Here is a 19,784-nt window from a genome sequence, read left to right on the forward strand (position 1 = left end):
CTTATGAGAACTTTTTGTGTAACATGGAATGGAGGGAAGAGTGACACATCTAATCTTGCACGGCTTTGTATCTAGTGGGAGACACATGAAATGAGAGGAAGAGGGATCTTTATCGGAGAGGAAAGAGCGCTTCTTCGTATTGCAACGAGAAAGTGTGCCGAGTGATTCCATTATAGGGGAAGCGAGCGGGAGGGGGGGCCTTCAAAGAGGCCCATGCAGCCAGAGGACACCTTGGGAGGGAAGAGAGGACCATGCTGAGGAGCAGGAGGGAACCTTGCTGAAGCAGCAATCTGCTGAGGGAGAGATCACAATCAGGAGTTTGTACAAATTACCTAGCAAATAAAGGTCATTTCAAAATCACCCCAACACTTGTATGGGAGTGAGAATAGATTGTAGTTATTGTAAAAGTCAATTGGAACTGTCATGTATTTGCTATGAGTTATGAGCAGACATACGACTATAAGGAAAGAGAACATGTGCAATAAAAAAAGTAGTTGTCATCGTCCTGGAAGTTGTCAGGAGTTAAAAAAAAAAATCATAGTTGCAACAGGCTGCTTAAATCACCCCTCCTGTGAGTATTTCCAGCCCTACCCCTGGAAAAGGCCTTGTATGTGCATGGACAGAATGATGCACAATGCCACATGCAAATGTCATGTAAACGTAAAAGTTTAAAGATAACGCTCAATGAAAAGCAAACTGTAAATAGCACTGCGTACAGTTTGATATTGTACCGTAGCGTCAAATTATGTCAAATGGATTACATTGCAAGGGGGGTGAATCATATTGCATATCATGACTTGGGGGATGAATGTTGGCATTTCATTGTATCATATCATAACTGAGTGAATCGTATTGTATCATATCCAAATTGAATGATTTGTATTTAATTGCATCATAATTAAATGAATCATATTGTATCACCTCATTGGTGGCACACTGAGATACATCTCTATTATCCATGATGCCTGTTCCTTTTCAATTGATGAAATAATGTATCGCATCACAGTGGGAGTGAATCATATTGTATCGGACTGTATCACAGCTTAATTGAGTAAATCATATTGTACTGCGTCTTAATTTAGTGAATCGTATGGTATCACATCATAAGTGGAGTGACTTATACTTTATCACATTGGGCTTAAATATTGTATATAGCGTAATCCCTTGTTTATCACGTAAATTGATTCCAGACCCAATAAGCAAAAGCAGTATTCCTTATTCATAAAGGGAATATTTTTGTAGTTAGAGAAAACCTGTTTATGACCTTCTAAATACAGCTTTTAACATTATTAGAGCCCTTTAGAAATAACACCCATAGTCACCTTTACACTCGTATTACCCAATATAGTAGACATAATGCGAGTAAATATGCCATTTAAGACATAATTAAGACTCGTGCTTGTGTGTGTCGCTATAAATGTATTCCCTAAGGGAGCTGACTGGCGGGACAGGAAGTGACATCAGGGGTTCCGAGTTGAGTTGAGATAAATAATAAAAGTAACTTCTGATCTACTGTGCTATTGAGGTCACCAAACAAAACAAACCTTAAATATTACTTTGTATCATATAGCAGTGAATCATATTGGACTGCCTCTCAGTTGAGTCAATCATATTGTATTGCATTGAAAGAGGAGTGAATCATATTGTATCGCATCACAATGGGAATGAATCATGTGGTATTTTGTCTTAATTGAGCGAATTGTGTTGTATCACATCTTAATGGAGTTGATCATATTGTATCACATTGGGAGTAGATGTATACAACCCATATCGTGAATGTAATGTATCATTGACAGTGTATTGAAATACATCCCTTTTATCCATGATATCCATTATTTCAATTGGCGGGATGGCCATCAATACAGTGCTTTACATACTGTAGGTACTTTCCCATTATCCTACTTGGAAGAAGACATCATGACCCTAATATATCAGCAGCATTAGTGGTACTTTAATCCTGATTCTTGAACAAGGTTCAAACTGAGGGCTTTTTGAATGCGTCCTATTGGGGCTCTAAAATTACTGAGGACTGGTATGTGGTTTAAAGTGATCTGGCCCTGCAGAAATGTAGCGTTTTACAGCTAGATCCGGAGAGAGAGTAAAGTGTGTACAATGGAAGATGGAAAACATTTTAAAGTTTGTCAGCGTTACAGAGGATGCTTATAAAAATAATTGATCCAGCACGGTATATGGTATACATTACCGGATCAAGAGTGTCAATTAAGAGAAAAGTATATGTCTGAGGCTGTTTTTTCTCGATGCAGATTTATATGCAGAATGCTGACAGTATACGGTATATAGTCCAACTATAAGATTGTAATAGGTTCAATTTCTACAAAAGGTGATCATATTTTGTCCATGGGTAAAAATAAAAATAAAAGGAAAATTAGGCAGCTCACACTCCAGCAATAAAGTTTGGGAATAACTTCCTGAACACTCTGAAAGCTTCAGTCGACATACAGTAAAAGCATCTTTTCCAATAAGGCAGCAATTCTGTAGAAGATTTAAAAGCTTCTAAATGAGATATTTCTGTCTCTGTGTGCCAACTAAAGCCTTCAAGGGCTTGATTTAGTCTCGGTGTCAGGTGGATTGCAGCCCTTATGCTTTATTCATGCTAGGGCATCTATAGGAAGCGAGCACAGCAACTGACCGGGCAAGGATTTTATTTTCATATCCTGCACAGGATGCTGGATGGATTGTCCATCACTGACCCATGTTATCAGGACACAACATAAGTGGGGTGGGTGTATTGCCCTAAGACGGAAAAAGTGAAAGCTTTACTGTGCTGCAGGTATGCACTATAGCATAAGTAACTCTATAAGTTAGGACATGACTGATTAATCTAATTAATCAATTAGGAGTTGGACTAGACCTCCCACTTCCCCTTGAATATTACTTTTTCATCTCACCTAGATAGTTTGTACAAGTCTATTCTTCCAACTTCGAAGTTTAGAGAAGGCTCTTTTTTGTTTTCAATGCACAAAGCAATGTCGATAACAGCACATTTGGATGAATTTGGTGTGAGTGGTCATAATCTTTCACCTCATAAAACACAATTACTGTATTGGATGTTGTGGGACAGTGCACGAGTGCTACACCCTTGCAAGGACTCTGGGGGTTGAACGGGAGTTTGCCCATCCCGTCCACAGAGTCCTTTGTGGTGTCCTGTGGGGTATGTGCCGGGATTACAGTGTTTGTGCGATTCTGTACTTGTACATCCGGAGAAGGAGCCTGCATCGCATTGCCAGCAGTAAGCTGAGCCTGTTCATGATGCATGTTGGCCTGCGCCATGGCTGCCCTTTGTCACTGGTTCTGTTAATAGTTTTTATGGACAGAATGTCTAGCTGCAGCCAAGGCGTTGAGGGTGTCAAGTTTGGGGTTCACAGTTGAATGTGAATCTTCCAAGTCAACACTTACAAATCTGAGGTCATAGTTCTCAGCTGGAAAAGGGTGGCTTGTACCCTTCTGGTTGGGAGTGAGGTGTTGCCCCAGGTGGAGGAGTCCAAGAATCTCTGGATCTTGTTCACAAGTGAGGGAAGGCTAGGGCTTGAGATCAACAAGCGGATTGGTGCAGCATCTGTAGTAATGCAGTCACTGTACCTGGCTGTCGTGGTGAAGAGAAAGCTGAGTCGGAAGGCAAAGCGCCTGATTTACTAGTTGATCTATGTTCCTACCTTTACCTATGGTGACAAGCTTTGGGTAGTGACCAAAAGAGCAAGATCGCAGATACAAGCCGCCAAATTTCCTCTGTATGGTGGCCCTGAGAGCAGGTCAGAGTAGAGATGCTGCTTTGTATCAAGAGGAGTACTCAGGCAACTAGTCCAGATGCCTCCTGGAGCCTGCCTGGTGAGGTGTTCTGGGCAAAGGTGTAGACCTAGGACACACTGGAGGAATTATACATGACAGTTGGCCTGGGAACGTCTCGGTGTCCCCCCAATGGAACTGGAAGAAGTGGCCAGAGACCGACCGGGAAGTCTAGACTTCCCTCCTGACAGTGCTGTGCCCGATACCCGGACGAGCAGAATAAAATGGATGGATGGATGGATCTCCGTTGGGCATCCCTGTGTAGTTTGCATGTTCTCACCGTGCGTGTGTTTTCTCCGGGTACTCCGGCTTCCTCCCACATTCCAAAAAACAGGCAACATTAGCAACTCTCAATTGTCCATAGGTATGAATGTGAGTGTGAATGGTTGTTTCTCTATATGTGCCCTTCGATTGACTGGCGACCAGTCCAGGGTGTACCCCGCCTCTTGCCTGAAGTCAGCTGGGAAAGGCTCCGGCAAACCCGCAACCCCAGTGAGGATAAGTGGAATAGAAGATGCATGGTAAATTACATTTATGCTGTGAAACATTTAAAAATTAACTACGTTCTTCATCACCTAAATCCAACCAGAACTGGACTTAGGAGACCAAGTGGGGGGTAAGCCGCTGTAGCTGGACTCCACTGCTGGATGTCATACAACTTCATGTCAAAAAATCTGAACTATTCCTTTAAAGCAGTAGTTTTCAAAGTATGAGGCGGTTCTTGTTAGGCACAGAGGCTTGTATAAAATAAAGACAACATATGTTTCACACCTGCAAATATAACTTTGGTTATGTTTAAAGGCAAAAGTTAGTTGTAAGTTGCTACATGAATGTGTAAAGACAGTCTGGTGTGGGCAAAAAAAAAACAACATAAAATACAGTATATTTATAGTAAAAGAGGCCCCCAGCCATTATTATGCTCTCTGAGGGAAATCTTGCTGTGCCACACTTTGAAAACCCTTGATTTAAAGTGCTTCTGAGGGAACAACCTGAGCGACGGACCCTCTGGTTTAAAAGCATAATATCGGCTAACTGTAATAGTAGCAATGAATGCCTGTCAGGATGAGGGTATAGCGTGTGAATGGATGTTTTACTGTCTATACTGCTCCAGGAATAAGGATGTGAGTTTCCTAAAGCACCACCCCCACCATGACTACTCAACCTACTGCATCCATGCTGGAGTTCCCCAGGTTTGCATTGAATGTACTAAAAAAGACAGACATTAAAAGATGTCCACACAAAGGCCCACATACAGTACACTGTAGATATGCATGCATTCATGCATGTGTCTGTGTGCAAACTGGCAAACACTATTTCCATATTCACTGTTGGTTTTGCAAAGGAATGGGAGGGAAGGGCAAAAAAACTCATAAATAAATGACAATGCACAGCTTGCCCTGAAAATAGAGGCATAATTTTGTGTTTGTATTATATTCAGGCGGCTAAAATTTAATCTCCTGTTTAATACCCGCTATTGTATAAACAGGAGAGAGGTCGCTGACATATAAACATTAGGAATGTAACCTTATGAAAATCGATTTGGCATTTAAAATATTATCTCCCACTGGGTGTTTTTGTGATTCAGGGATGCAGCTGTGAGTCATTGAGGAAACAGTCAAGTATTGGAAATTTGAATCTGCCAGTTCAAAATTAGAGCAGCAAATGTGTATTAAAGAGCAATATTTCTTAACCTGATGAAAGAAAAAGCATGTGTCTCGTGTGGTAGCTTGACAAAATAGAAACATAATTGAGCAGATGGCACCAATAACAGGGGTCATGAGAATGCATTTTGCCGTAAATTTAAAGTGACAGTTGTGCTAACAGTGAACTGAGGCCACTTTTTTTCCCCTTCCCTCTTGTTTAAGCCCCCAAAGAGGAGGAGTGGATGTGCTGCTGAATCAAAGTGTGAATGATTGAAACCAAACAGTTCTGCCAACAGACTAATCACATGGGCTGGTAAACCAATCCTCGGCGGACATGCACCACAAGTATGAAAGTGTGTCTGCAGCCCCGATTATTTATTCATTTTGTTTGATTCAGGATGATGTTCCTCCCTTGGATAACCGTTTTCCTATCTGGTGAGAGTGCTGGCACTACGCCCTCTGTTTAAGATATCAAAGATTTGCGGCATCTTGTTTCCTCGTGTTGGCTCGCCTGGGGAGTTTTGCCAAACATGAAATGGATAAAGCCTCAGAAAAGAAGAAAAACATGAAGGGAGGAAGAGAAAGGGGGTGGGGGGAGAAGGAGGGAGGTTGAAAAATGAAAAGATGTAATGGGCATCTTGTGTTTCAGACGAGAGGGAGAAGCTTCCGGAAGCTGCTGCCTTTCCCGGTGGTCTCGGGAGAGCACGTCTGTGGTGAGAATGATGGCTTTAAAATATCACCACAGAGGACAGAGCGGGCCTGTGTGTTTCTATAATCTGTGTATATTAGATACGGCACATTAATTAATTTCCCTTTTGTGTGTGTGTTGGAAGTGGATCATTGAACACAAACAGCTTTAAAATCAGAGGAATTACACCACAGTGGCTCTTCCACTGTCACAAAGATGAGCCATTGTCAAGTACTTACTTTGAATATAAAAGTATTTTTATGGCTTCAAGCAGCAGACGTCCTTTCAGAACTGGAATCAAACTGTTTACTCCTATTAAAAGTATCGCATGTTTGATAGCACATTTACTGACAAAGACTGACAAATTGGTACCGGAAGGCCCAGGTCTGTTTACTACATAAACGGTAGTAAAAATGTTCGTGCCTCACTTGAAATTACTGGTCCTGAAATGAGGCAAAAATGAGGTGTAGTTACCGCTGTGTCAACTGTCATGGTCTGGACAAATTGCTCAGGACGAAATGCTCGAAAGTTTGGTTGCACTTAAGCAAAAAAGATGCATATGGTAGTCTAAAATTGCCAAAATTGTGTATCAATTACAAATTTCTGCTTAAATGGACAACATTTGTATGTTTTCCTTTTTTAAGTACCATCCGGGCACCATTTAAGCACCGAAATGGGATAATACGTAAACAATACTCAACAGGTTCCACCAGTAGAAGCCATTTCTTTCAAAGAAAATGTGATCTCATCAGTTGGCGTTGCATTTGGTACCTGGGCCTTCAGTGGGGACTTCAGTCTACCTCTTAAAACCACCACTATCACGTCACAATTATACAAACCATAAACAATCTACAAAAATGCTGCATAACAAAGCATGCCATGACATAATTGGGGATGAATACCATTCTTACAAAAAAACAACAAAACCAGTTTACCAGTTTAAATGGCGAATTAAACTTAAAACATCTACATGTGGAATCAAATTATGGAACGGATTGAGCAAGGAACTCAATGCACTAAAATGAGCGATTTGAAGAAACAGCAGAAGCAGTTGATGTTTATAAAGTACAAGGAAGATACACACAATACTTAACATACAATGCTGAGTCTAATCACTCTTATACTGATCTTATACTGGGGGGGGTTACTGTCATATTCTTCAGTGGCCTTCTCTTTCTGTCAGTTTGGTTCTCGTCCCTGCCTTCTCTTCTCTTCTTTTGCAGATACCCTTGAGCGGGCTGGAGGCGGGAAGGCTGGGCACACCTGTGGCTGATTGCTCGTCTCCAATTTAGGCTGACTGCTTGCAGCTGGCTGCTGCTGGTTCTTTCTTCAGACTCCTGCCGTCCGCCCTCGTGTGGACTACTCCGCATTCAGATAGCTACTCCTAGTTTCTTGTTTTAGGCCAGGTTAGCGAAGCTGCTTCTGAGCTATTCAGCCAGCTTTTCCCTCTGTTTAAACTGCTTCATGGTGTTCCTTATTTCTGTTTTTGGACTATTTGTTTGCACACTGCCTTATTAAAGGTCTTGAATTGCTCCACGAGCTCTGTGCCTCTGCATCCGGGGTCCAAACCTTCTCAAGATCATCACAGTTTCACATATTTAATGTTTTTTTGGAACAGTACATTACATTCCATACTTGTGTATGGAATCATACTAAACTCTCGTGAGAATAAGCTCACTCTTTCAAAGTGACTCAAAGTGTGACACAGAGAAGCTCCCCTCAGAGAATATTACACATTTGGGGCCTCACTTATTTCTTGAAAAACTGAGCATGTTTTGTGGACATTTTGTTAGATTTAGAGATTTAGGTTTTAAAAATGTGATTATTCTTTAATTTGCTAAAGCAGCTGCACCCATGACACCTCATACTTGAAAACCCTTGCTCGTAAGTCATGGTACCAGGAGGGTCAAAGTCTTTGTGAGTGGACTGATTGCATTTGAATACTCAATGACTAACAGTTAATAGTTCCATCTATCCATCCATTTTCTGTACTGCTTGTCGTAACTAGGGTCACGGGTATGCTGGAGCCTATCCCAGTTCTTTTTGGGCGAGAGGCGGGTACACCCTGGACTGGTCGAGTTAAGTTATCTTCAAAAAGTTCCTTTTTAATAACCCTATTACTTTTGCAACCGTACACTACATTGTAAATGTAATTATTTATCAGGAGAAAGCAAAGTAGTTCAATTTATTATCCTGGGAACCTCTTACTTAAGCTATAGCTACAGTCCACAGTGTCCTCACAATATTAACACTGTTGTCCTTTCGCCAGCTGAGGCAAGCTGTAATTGCACTAATGACAACAAAATCTGTACCCTCCAAAAGGGACCCGATATAAGATCACCTCTACATAATGGGCTGGGGATAACAGGAGGAGACATTTGGGTTAATTCCTCACCAGGTTTCTGATTTCCTGTCTAAATCAGCATAAAGCGTCACAGCTTCAGATGGATTACCATGTCGGTGCATTAAGTACAACTTAGACCACATCTGAAGCCACGGGAGACGCTGGCTTGATGCTTCAAAACCACAGAGCTATTACATCTGCCTGTTAAAAGCTTTGAGGGAGGTGCCCAGTCAAAGTCAAGGGGCAGCGGGAGCTTGTACCAAGGTGACTAAAACTCATCCCAGCCTGTACAGTTGTTTCCGGCACACTTGCGCTTGCCACTTCCCTGAGAGAAGCCTGATTCACCATCAGCAACTATACGAGACGAGCAGGGAATCAAACAGACAAGAGGCACATTTGATCAATGGACCCAATTGAGATGCCATGGATTTCACATTATAACAACCCTGTTCATTATTGGCTTGTGTTAGCGTCTGTTTGCCAGCGCCCCTTGTGTCCTTTCCTGTTGACTAGCAGGGATCAATTTGAAGAAATAAGTTCCCTTCCACATGCGCACACACACACACACACATATCCATTTGAACAAGAAAATCACACCACTTACATGAACAATAGCTCAATTAGGGAGGTGCGCTGTTGTTATGGGACTGCTTTTCTTATGCTAATCTGTATACTTACTGTAAGTAAATGCTGCTTGAGTAAGGGGGCCCTCATGCTCTCCAACTTACCTCACTATTTCATTATGTAGTCATGTGCAGGCCAGTGTTTTTCATTGACTGCCTATATAAATCACGCTCATGGAAGGATGGATACATGCGGCTAGCTGATCTAAAAGTGGATTTGGCGGTGTGCGGGGGGTTGTTTTCATATCCTTGTATTGACAAAAGCTTTATTAATCAATCATACATCTCTTTTCATTGATGGGAATGATGAAGGGCAGCTGTTTTTTGTGTGCATGTGCAGTTGTTGCCCATCTCAGGATAACATTAAACTAATGCTGAATTAGTTACGTTCATTATCTCTGCCAAGAGGAAGAAAACTGCTTGTTTTAAGCAGTTTTGTTTGTAAATTAGGTAGCTGGATTACACTAAGACTAAATTCGGAGGTATAGCCTTTTTTCTGAGCAAGAACATATAATATTAAAATGAGGATAGCGGAATTCATTTTTGTCATTTCAGGTAGTGTTACGGTGCGTGCAGTGTGGACCAAAGAATGCAGAGGCAGATGGAGCAATTTACAGTCTTTAATGACCAAAGGTGACTCGCTCAAACAGAAGTACGTAAAACGGTGAACTAAGGGCGCTGGAGGCATCAGCTTGCTTCACACCAGGAAAAAGGGTAATGATACAAAAAAAAAACCTTCTGGCAAAGAGGTCAGGGACAACTGGGCTATACCCATATGAGGAGACGGCGGCCCAATGGTGCAGGAGATGCTAGCGAGTCATGAGAGAGATGGCCGGAGTGCAGGCGAGCTGCTTAGCATAGGCGTGTCACTTGAATGAAAAGCGAGGAAGCGGCGTCTCCAATGCCCCGACTCAGCCTAAGTTGCAAGCGGCCCTTATTAGGAACAGGTGTGCCCAGTTTTCCCACGTCCAGCCGAGCGCCCAACCCTAGGAAGAGAGACAGAGTGAACGCCAAAAGGCACAACAGCAGGTGATCACAACAGGTAGGTTAAAACAAACAAGGGCAAACTACGACCTGCGGGTCAAATAAACTTTTTAATTCGGCCCACCAAAAATTTCAAAATTATTTTTTCAATCCTTTAACATTGAAGCTGTAGTTGGCAACAGGATTTGCAATCCTATTTTTAAACTTAAACTATCAAAATAATTCCAATTGTTTCTGAAGCTGCAGATTATGCGTTGTGCGATATGGGGGTCCTTACGGTAATCATAGGGACTGCATCACAGCAGCTCCGGGGAGACGAGGCTTCAACAGAAAGACAGAGCAGTCAGAGTAAGCCTGTGTGACGAAGCGGAACAGAGAAGCAAGCTTTATACGACAAAATTCTGCAGAAAAGTTATATTTTTGGCGCATTTTTGCTGTGTTTTTTGCTTGACTGCAAAAGAGGTCGTAAACATGGATAATGGTTCGTAGTTCATCGTCATGTTTTGCGAGGATTTGGTTTAACGTTACCACAGGACACAAGGACATGGCGGCAGTTTGGATCAATAAAGTCTTTAATAAAGCTCACACAGAGCGCACAACGCTCAAAAATGCAAAGTAGTAAAATGTCAAGGAGGCTTGGAAGTACAGCGCCGTCTAACCAATAACTCACCATGGGAGGTCGCAACAGGAGGCGCACGAAAAGGAGAATAAGACCAGAAAACAGGAAAAATAGCTAATGTAGATGCAACCGGGTGCATCGAACACACAGATAACAAAAGTCCAAGGAAACCTCCCGCTCGGCTACCGCACCATGAAAAAAAATCACATTGGGCACCCGCTGCCCACAGCTGTGTTCCCCACATCTTTAGGACCTCACTGACCAATTAAAAGCTACTCTTTACTTTATAACTTAACCTGAATTTAGGTAGCTGTATGTTACATACAATACATGGGAAATCATTTTGTTCAATAAATGATTTTAGTGCAAAAAAACAAATTAACAGAACACCAACAAAAAATGATCAGGCTGGGAAGGCAGCAGCTGTACCCTTACATCACCACGGACTGACAGGGGAGCAGGTGAATTCTGCTATTTTCTGCCGTCGATACAAGTGCCTATGTCTGACCTGGTGCTCTATGCCTCATGGCAGCGATGCATCCCCTTGTGCAAAATGGGATGGATCGTTGGGCCTTACACACAGTTCTGCGTGTCGGGGGGAGGGGGGGAGCTCTGTTATTGAGCCAAACTGGAATATACAGTGGAAACAGGGTTACAAGGAGGGATTGAGACTCACCTTGGACATTTGCCACAAGTAGAATCATTACGTTTATTACCAATCACAATGGTGGATAAGGAGAAGAAAGGAATGCAACTGAAGGGTCTATTGTCTCATTATTGATTTTAAAGCTTAAACACAGGATACCAGCTATTACTTATGACATTTACAAACACAAAATGAATCACAGTGGTCAAGATTGTAGATCTACTGGGAGGGGAAAATGTTCAATTCATTTAAAACGGTATACTAAAAAAAAAAACTTTGGAAGAGTCTGGATTAAACCAAAATACATAATTGAATAAAGACACTGTATCTGACAGGACGGAGGACAGACATCCCAATGACTGCCAACATCTCTTTGGCCAGCCAAAAATAAAAGATAATGATCAAAGAATGGAGACATGATATTCAGCCCCTTCAAAGAGTTCTAATTCCCATCACTACTGATCTTAAATTATCTCAGGAGCTAAAATGTGGAAAACATTACATTTACGAAGGCCATAATAAACAACTGAGTATCAGCAAAGGGCTTGTGAGTCCACAGTCATTTATTTTAACTGAGTGGGAGTGACGGAAGGATACTAGTGCTGAGCATCGGAATCCTTCTGCTCTCGCTTTAAGTAAATTTGACACATGGAAAACAACATTAAACAGCATGCTTACTCTATGTGTCACATAAATGTACAGTTTTTGCTTAATTTTATTATTTCAGCACATCATCCACAGCACTGGTGACTTGTAAAGGTTAGATTTGGTCAATACAGTATGCTGAAAATAAATGAACACATTTTTAACAAATGCAGTATGACTTTCAATTTGTCTCTTTCCACATTTTTTGATTAATTGGACAGCATACCATCCAGAATGCTACCCACAGTGGAAATCATGATGTCTGCCTAATGACTGTGGTGTTAATTTCGTGCTGACTCAGTGACATTTCAATGATTTAAAGCCAAGTTGGTCTGTTATTGTTAATGTTAATTAAGTTCATGTTAAGTTCTTGAGCAACTAAGAATACTTCTGTATCTGTCAATTTTAGAATCTGCTTGACTGCAAAGTGGCTTGCAAAAAGACCTTCTATTACCTGCCAGCAAATGGTCAGTGCAGAGGAATGAATTAACTACAGATTTAGTGTCATTTATTATGATTCTTATTTTAAGCGGAAACCCCCCTTAAACTGCAGCACTGAATGGTTCGCTTCTCGAACCATTAGTTGGAGAATTTATGTATTTAATAGATTAAAATACGAGAAGAATTTTTGCAGGAAGTGCCATGAGGGATGACATTATTTCTACTGTCTGCACTTTTCTGGTTCGCCATTTGGCAGCCTTGTCAGTAAGTGAGAGAATTATTTCAATTATTGTACAGGCATTAAATTATGGTTTGTGGAGAAGGTGGTGACAGGTCTGCAGAGCTCCAGCACTTCCCCTGCCTCTGGCTTCACTGTCACTTTTAATGAAGAAACATTGCAAGGGCCACACAGACACAAGGCTCGATAATTCACACATTTGTTGCAATGACTGTCAAAGCGTAATCGTGCCACACTGAAATGAAAATAATTAGACAACTAGTTGGAATCTTAGGAGAATACATTTATGTCTGTTTTTTAGAAAAATTGTAGTAAAATCCATCATCGTAGACATAGACTACACATATAGATATTATTTATCATGATTGTCATAGGAAGTAGTTACGGTGACAAGAAATTTGACTATATTTTACCACATTATTACATGACCTTATCATTTTTCTTTGTGCTCAACCAGAAGAGTGCTTTTGGAATACAGGCAGTGAACAAATGTATTGCAATTGATGTAAAAATGCATAGTATAACTGCCTGTTTTACTATGCACATGACAATAAAACTCTCTTGAATCTTGAATCTTGAATCTTGAAAATGATGGGGGGTAGGATTAAATAAGCTTTGCTTCTTCCTACTCCTTTTGGACATGCAGATCTGTGAATTGTAATATGTGATGTATTCCAATGTAACCTGCATGCATGTTCAAATAAATTCAACCATTACCATTACCATAGATTGGATAGATTTGGGGATTTTTTTTGCCATAATTTTGTACTTTTTTTAAAAACCTTTTTAAAATATTTCTTTGTATAACATGGTCTGGCACAATGTAATGAATTAAAATAAAAATAAGGTATTTTAAATTAACATAATACCACCCAGGGTACCCATTACTGGTTAGCATGTTGGCCACACAGTCAGGAGATCAATAAGATCTGGGTTCGAATCTCCGTTGGGCATCTCTGTGTGAGGTTTGCATGTGCGTGGGTTTTCTCCGGGTACTCCGGTTTCCTCCCACATTCCAAAAACATGATTGTTAGGTTAATTGGCGACTCTAAATTGTCCATAGGTATGAATGTTAGTGTGAATGGTTGTTTGTCTATATGTGCCCTGCGATTGACTGGCGACCAGTCCAGGGTGTACCCCGCCTCTGGCCCAAAGTCAGCTGGGATAGGCTCCAGCATACCCACAACCCTAGTGAAGATAAGCGACATAGAAAATTGATGGATAATACCACCCAAATTAAATTAAATTAAATTAAATTAAATTAATCAATCAATTACATCATTACCTCATCAGTAACACATTAGAGGAAGCCATTTCTGAAAATGTATTCACAATACACTTGCAAAGAATACACAAGGAACGTATATCTACATTAAAATGTGCACTAGGTCCCTTCAAGATTCCCTGTAGAGCACATAAAGTCATATAAACATGGACTAAAAGCGACGTCCTCTTAAGCGAGCCCTTTCCGTCCATACACACATCAAACATGCCATCTCTTCAACTGCCTTTAACCAAATTAAATACTACCATCATTAGCAAGTCAAGCCCTATGATAAAGAATACCGCCAGCCCCAAGGACACGGTGCCAAATGAGCTAGCTGAGTTGAAAATAGGCCCTCATGCCACAAAGACAAGCCTTCATTTGTATGTTCTTAATGTGCCAGGCTCACTCACTGAACATGGCCTGCTGCTCCAAACACATGGTGAGTAATTGTTAACACTTGACCTCCATACACTTCATCAACACAAGAACACCTCAGGGATACATTCCCAAACAATGCGGCTGGAATAATTCATGGAATTGAATTCATGGGGAATAAAGAACAGCTCCAGAGTACCTGAAGTAAAGGAAGGGAGGAGACAGTAGAGGAATGCGGCTAAAGAGGAAGGTCGGGGGCCCAATAATTTGGGTGTTCAACCACAATTTTCGGGAAAATATGCCTCAAAAGTCAGACAAAACCGATCCACATTTTTATGTGTGACAGTGAACAATGTTATTAAAACATAATCAGCATAATTAATAAAGGTTTTATGATGAGCCTGGAACAAACCATTTACATTGTTTCCTATGGGAACATTTGTTCTGAAATTAGAGGTAATCTTTAAAATCAAATTCTTGCATTTCTTAATCTGTTTGACCTTTTTGGAATAAGCCTTACATATTCATCTTTTAAAAATAACTCCACTTGGGCTTGTCTCCTACAGCAACAAACCTTGGACTTCTGGGATCCGTGTCGCCAGGCTCGGAACACCAGGGTCATTGTTGTACAGTTTGCTCATTTGTCTCCGTTGTGACCTTTGACCTGCAGGCAAATGGTGATAAAAGCACCCTTCATTGCTGTGGACAATAAAAGCAAAAAGGCAGCTCTTGAGTCAAACTGCTCAGGAAACAAACATAAATAAAAGAGAGTGGGAATCAATGAAAGAGGAAGCAGAAAAAAACAAAAAGGGATAAACAACCACTTGCATAGAACTACACTATCAAGATAATGAATACGCAAAGCATGCGATCACAAAGAAACATTTTTATTATAGGTACTCGAATTAACAGTCCAATCTTTTATCCATTTAATTTTGGTGCATTATTCGAGCTGCAGCCACTTGCTTTGTATCGGTTTCCAACAACAACTTTCTGACATGGAAAATAAAAACAGCAGCGTTCGACCTTCCCCTTCTATCATCTTTCCTTTCCTCTGGTCCGAGCATCCACCGCATAACGGATTAGCTCGGAGGAAGACCCATTTCCTCCCCGAGGCTGCTAAAATATTAATCAAAACACAGAGGAGTGAGCAGCAGCTCCCAGGATGCATGTCTTCTAATGGCAATACACGAGCAAAGGCACGGAGGGAGGAGCGCTGCTTGTAATAGCCTCATAGAGGAGGAGGAGAGGAGGAGGGCCAGAGGTGACAGGGGCTTTCACCAGGGACAAAAGACAGCGGGAGCCAGCGCTCGACAGGCAAGAGGCAAATACATGAAGAGAGTGGGGAAAAAAATCGACAAAGATGCCGCGCTGATACAGAGCTCTTTGGAGATCAGACAAGCATCACTGGTGCTCAGCAACCATTTAGAACACTTAGCAAGCTCCACAACACAGTGAAACAATTCATCATGAATAATATATAACAAACCATAGCAATCGTCAATTTAAACAAACATTTCTTTCTTTGCTCATCAGTGGGTTCAAATATTTCAGCAGCAATGAGCCACATGTTGGATGGTTCCTACTTTAAAGTAAGGAATATTAGCAAGGAATATTTTTTGGTTCATTTATTTATACATTCAAACCTCGGTTTACATACGCCCCAGTTTTCATCAAAAGGTTTTGCTACAATTTTGTCTCTTTTTTCGTACAATAGTGCACTTAACAAACTAGACTCCCCTGTACTGTATCATTACGCAAAATCAAGTGCCTCAACAAAGCACCCTACGCGTTGCTGACTCACACTGTGTGCGTTTTTTATTGAGTGCGATTGCTAAATAACCCCCGCCATGGGGTCGAAAAAAGTTGTGAGTACCAGCAGTTTGAAAAATACGGTGAGAAACACTCCTGAATTCGATCTCGCGAGGATGAACAAGAAGTCCGCATCAACAATAACTTCCATCAATTGGGCATTTCTAATTATTTTGCATTGTTTTGTGAATGTAAAACTATAATTATTTTATATTAAATGTATATTTTGTTAATATTTTGGGGTGTCTGGAACAGATTAATTGGATTTACATTATTCCCTATGGGAAAAATTGCTTCAGTTTTTGTCTGACCGTTTGGAGCGCATTAATGACAAAAACCGAGGTACCACTGTAAAATGATGTGTTACCCTGAACAAGATAAGGGGTAAAAAATGGATGGATGGATGGAAATGCATTCTGTATTAAACTGAGGTATGGAAACACTGGAAAGATACATGTTAAAGACAGAATATGGCACGCCAGGTGGTGTGTATATGCAGTGATGGACCGAATCAAAGCATGCCTTTGAGCCACTGCCAAAGGGGGAAAATGATTGCAACATCCATGTTGTCACACAGTAATCATACAACAGAGCTTTCCTGCGGCGAGGAGAGACTAAAAGGCTTATTTCTGCTCATTTTCCACACACTGTTCTTTTTGCTGTGAGAAGAATGAACCACTTTGACAGGCATCATATATCATGCATTGTATCGTGGCGAAAACTGTGAAATCAAGGTGCACACATGTTGTAAAAAGCAGGGGGATGGCACCTGTTAAGAATACTTAGTCTTAAAGAACACACTGATTTTATGGGGGATGCAAAAGTGTATATTCTCAAGGGTCATCTAAAGCCAACCTGCAGACAGCTGTGACAGTGTTCCACTGCCTAGTAATTAGTGAGACGTGGCGGACCCCCCCCCCCAATGGTCCCCTCCCAGTGGGTTATATGCTCCCAACGTGCTGCCACACTCCCTCGCAATCCGACAGGCCCCCGCCCCCTAGAGAGAGATGGTCATTTTGTGAAAGGTGACACACATCAGTGACCTCTGTCTACCTGACCAAGTCGATAATGAGATACAAGTTGAGCTTCATTGTATTCAAATGAGCTTTTGTGCGTGACAGTCATGTTGAAGAGATGCAAATAAAGACAAAACTTTCTTTCACAACAATACAATCATAAGAAACAAAGCTAAAATATAATCAAATTGATATTTTGTCCATATTTGCGTGTGTTATGAAGGCTGACACTTAGGGGTTAAAACAATATGTACCAGTCGCAGGCCTTTGTCCATTGTGTTGCTATGCTTAATGTAAACCGATAACGCTGGCTAACCTTGTGGGCCCAATCAATGCTTATTTAGAATACCATCGATTAACAGTTCTGATTATTGATTATGTCATCCTGCTGCAGATATGCCAATGGCTCTGATAAGAGGTTACCCTGGAGCGGCTAGGATACGTCTGTCCACCATTCGACATCCCCAATACGTCTATTTTCACACCCATACCTGTACACACGTCACCTACACTCATCAGAAAAACACAAATAGAGGACTGTGCTTCTCTCTGTTAACTGAGCATCCACATTAAAACACAAGATGTTCCTGTAGGTTGGACATTGTCAGATTTCATCGCAATGAAAAAGTGCAATATACTAAACATAAAAATAATACTTTCAGAACAAGGCACACTAAAAAACAAGTAACTTGTGTTGTGACTTCTCAGCATGAGGCGATGTCCACACTAGGTAGACATATTTTATCCCAGAGGGGACTGAGCACAGTTAGTAAAAGGGCATTTGCAGCAAAGTGGAGACTGTGGAGTATAATACTGTACTGCAGTATTTATCCAGAGATAAAGCACGGCAGCGGGTTAGGCTAGCATCCTAGCTTACAGTAGTTTATTTATTAGTAAGAATTTGTCCTCAAAATGCTACATGATATACCACGGACCATTGTATTTTGCAGCTAGTTCATATTATTTTCATAACATAAAAAGTATGTTTCTTAAGTCAGTATATATGCTTCTGCTAAAGTCGTGTGTAAAAATTAGGACAGCCCACCGCGGCACACAAAAGCGTGAACATTTTTAAAACAGGCACCTGCACTGGCCGCACGGTGCCATAGTGGTTAGTAGAGGTAGGTAAAAATATCACAATGGCAAAATATCACAATAATTATTCTTCCAATATACAGTACTCCCTCGTTTATCGTGGTTAATTTCAGACCTGACTGTGATAAGTGAATTTAGTGAATAATACCCAACATAGTAGACATAAAAAATAAACATATTAGACATAACATACACTCACACCTTAGCATTGGGGGAGATCCTTGTTTTTTTCTGGGTAGTGTACTTCCTGCCGTGGCTATTTTCTTATCAATGTAATATTACTGACACCAAGTGACCAGTGTAGAATACTACATACCATGTCTCTGCTTATATTTGTGTTTTCATTCATTTTGCATTCGTATTTTGTGAAGATGCGATGTTTGAATCGCAAAGTGGCAAGCAAGTTTATCGTTTAATTGGTTGCAGACCCGACCGCGATAAGTGGATTTCCGCAAGTAGGATTCAACGTAATATCGGCGTAGTTAGAGCATAGAAAAGCTGTTTATGACTTTCTAAATACCGGATTTAACATTATTAAAGCCCTTTAGACATGAAATTACACCCCGTCACTTTTACACTCCTATTCATTGTTTACATCACATTGCACAGGCTACGGGATCATTGCAGGGACATAACAGATGGCCGCAAGCTACAAGCTACCAAGCTAACTAGTTGTGCTCATCATGTACTCTACAAAACACCCACTGTAACTTGTATGTTAAGCCAAATCACCACAAAAATTGTTAACAACTCTCTAGTGGTAACACCGACTCTCTTCAATATCTCACTGCACTGCCATCCAAGGATTCCCCCCACCCCTAATTCATGTACTACTGAGCATTAATAAACTCTCGTCTTTTGCTCACACTAAGGTGTCTGCATTTTGGAGTTCATAAGTTCAGACCCCCAACCCATCCCTGACACAGTCAACATTTACACAATTAGAACACCCATAAACAATATTTGCAGTGCACTAGCTTACCTTGCTAGTATGATAGTACCAGTACAGTATATTTTCATGAGAACAGGCTCGTCTGTAGGACCTCCATGTGTTGGTGGTAAAACTACTGAGCTAAAGAGCGTGCTTGAAACGACAAGCCTGAGTGTAAAAAGAAAGCGAGAATATGACTGATGTTTGTGTCAAAGCTCAATGAATGACTGCGTTTATTTCACTTACACAAGCATGTTCGCACACACACACACACACACACACACACACACACAGTCATGCATTCATTTTGCTGCTCCTGTTCTACTGAATTAAAATGTACAATATACTTTTTTAACCAAAACCAATCTACTGATCTATGTCAAGATTTTTTCGTTTTTATCTCAATAGTTGACTAATGATGCTATATTGGTGCGGTCACATGACTGTCATGTATAGGTCATATGAATGCCATAACTAGGAACAATTTCAAGACTATTTGTCTCGGGGGGAGGGGGAGGTTTCCGTACGGGCACCTGTAAGGTAGGTAAGGCTTTGTGCTAAATTAATTTAAAAAAGAAAGACGATACTTAATAAGTGAGGTCAAATTGAATGT

The 19,784-nt window shown here is 40.9% G+C and overlaps 1 long non-coding RNA gene across 1 annotated transcript; it reads right to left on the reverse strand.

Annotated features, from left to right (window-relative positions):
• Positions 1-9,874: 9,874 nt before the first annotated feature.
• Positions 9,875-19,300, reverse strand: LOC129179052 (uncharacterized). Its single transcript, XR_008569879.1, has 3 exons — positions 19,223-19,300; positions 14,892-14,981; positions 9,875-10,088 (listed from the first exon to the last, which is right to left on the reverse strand). It is a non-coding gene; the product is annotated as an uncharacterized LOC129179052 (long non-coding RNA).
• Positions 19,301-19,784: the final 484 nt, after the last annotated feature.

Source organism: Dunckerocampus dactyliophorus, chromosome 3 (assembly GCF_027744805.1).
Source record: "Dunckerocampus dactyliophorus isolate RoL2022-P2 chromosome 3, RoL_Ddac_1.1, whole genome shotgun sequence".
NCBI classification, from domain to species: domain Eukaryota; kingdom Metazoa; phylum Chordata; class Actinopteri; order Syngnathiformes; family Syngnathidae; genus Dunckerocampus; species Dunckerocampus dactyliophorus.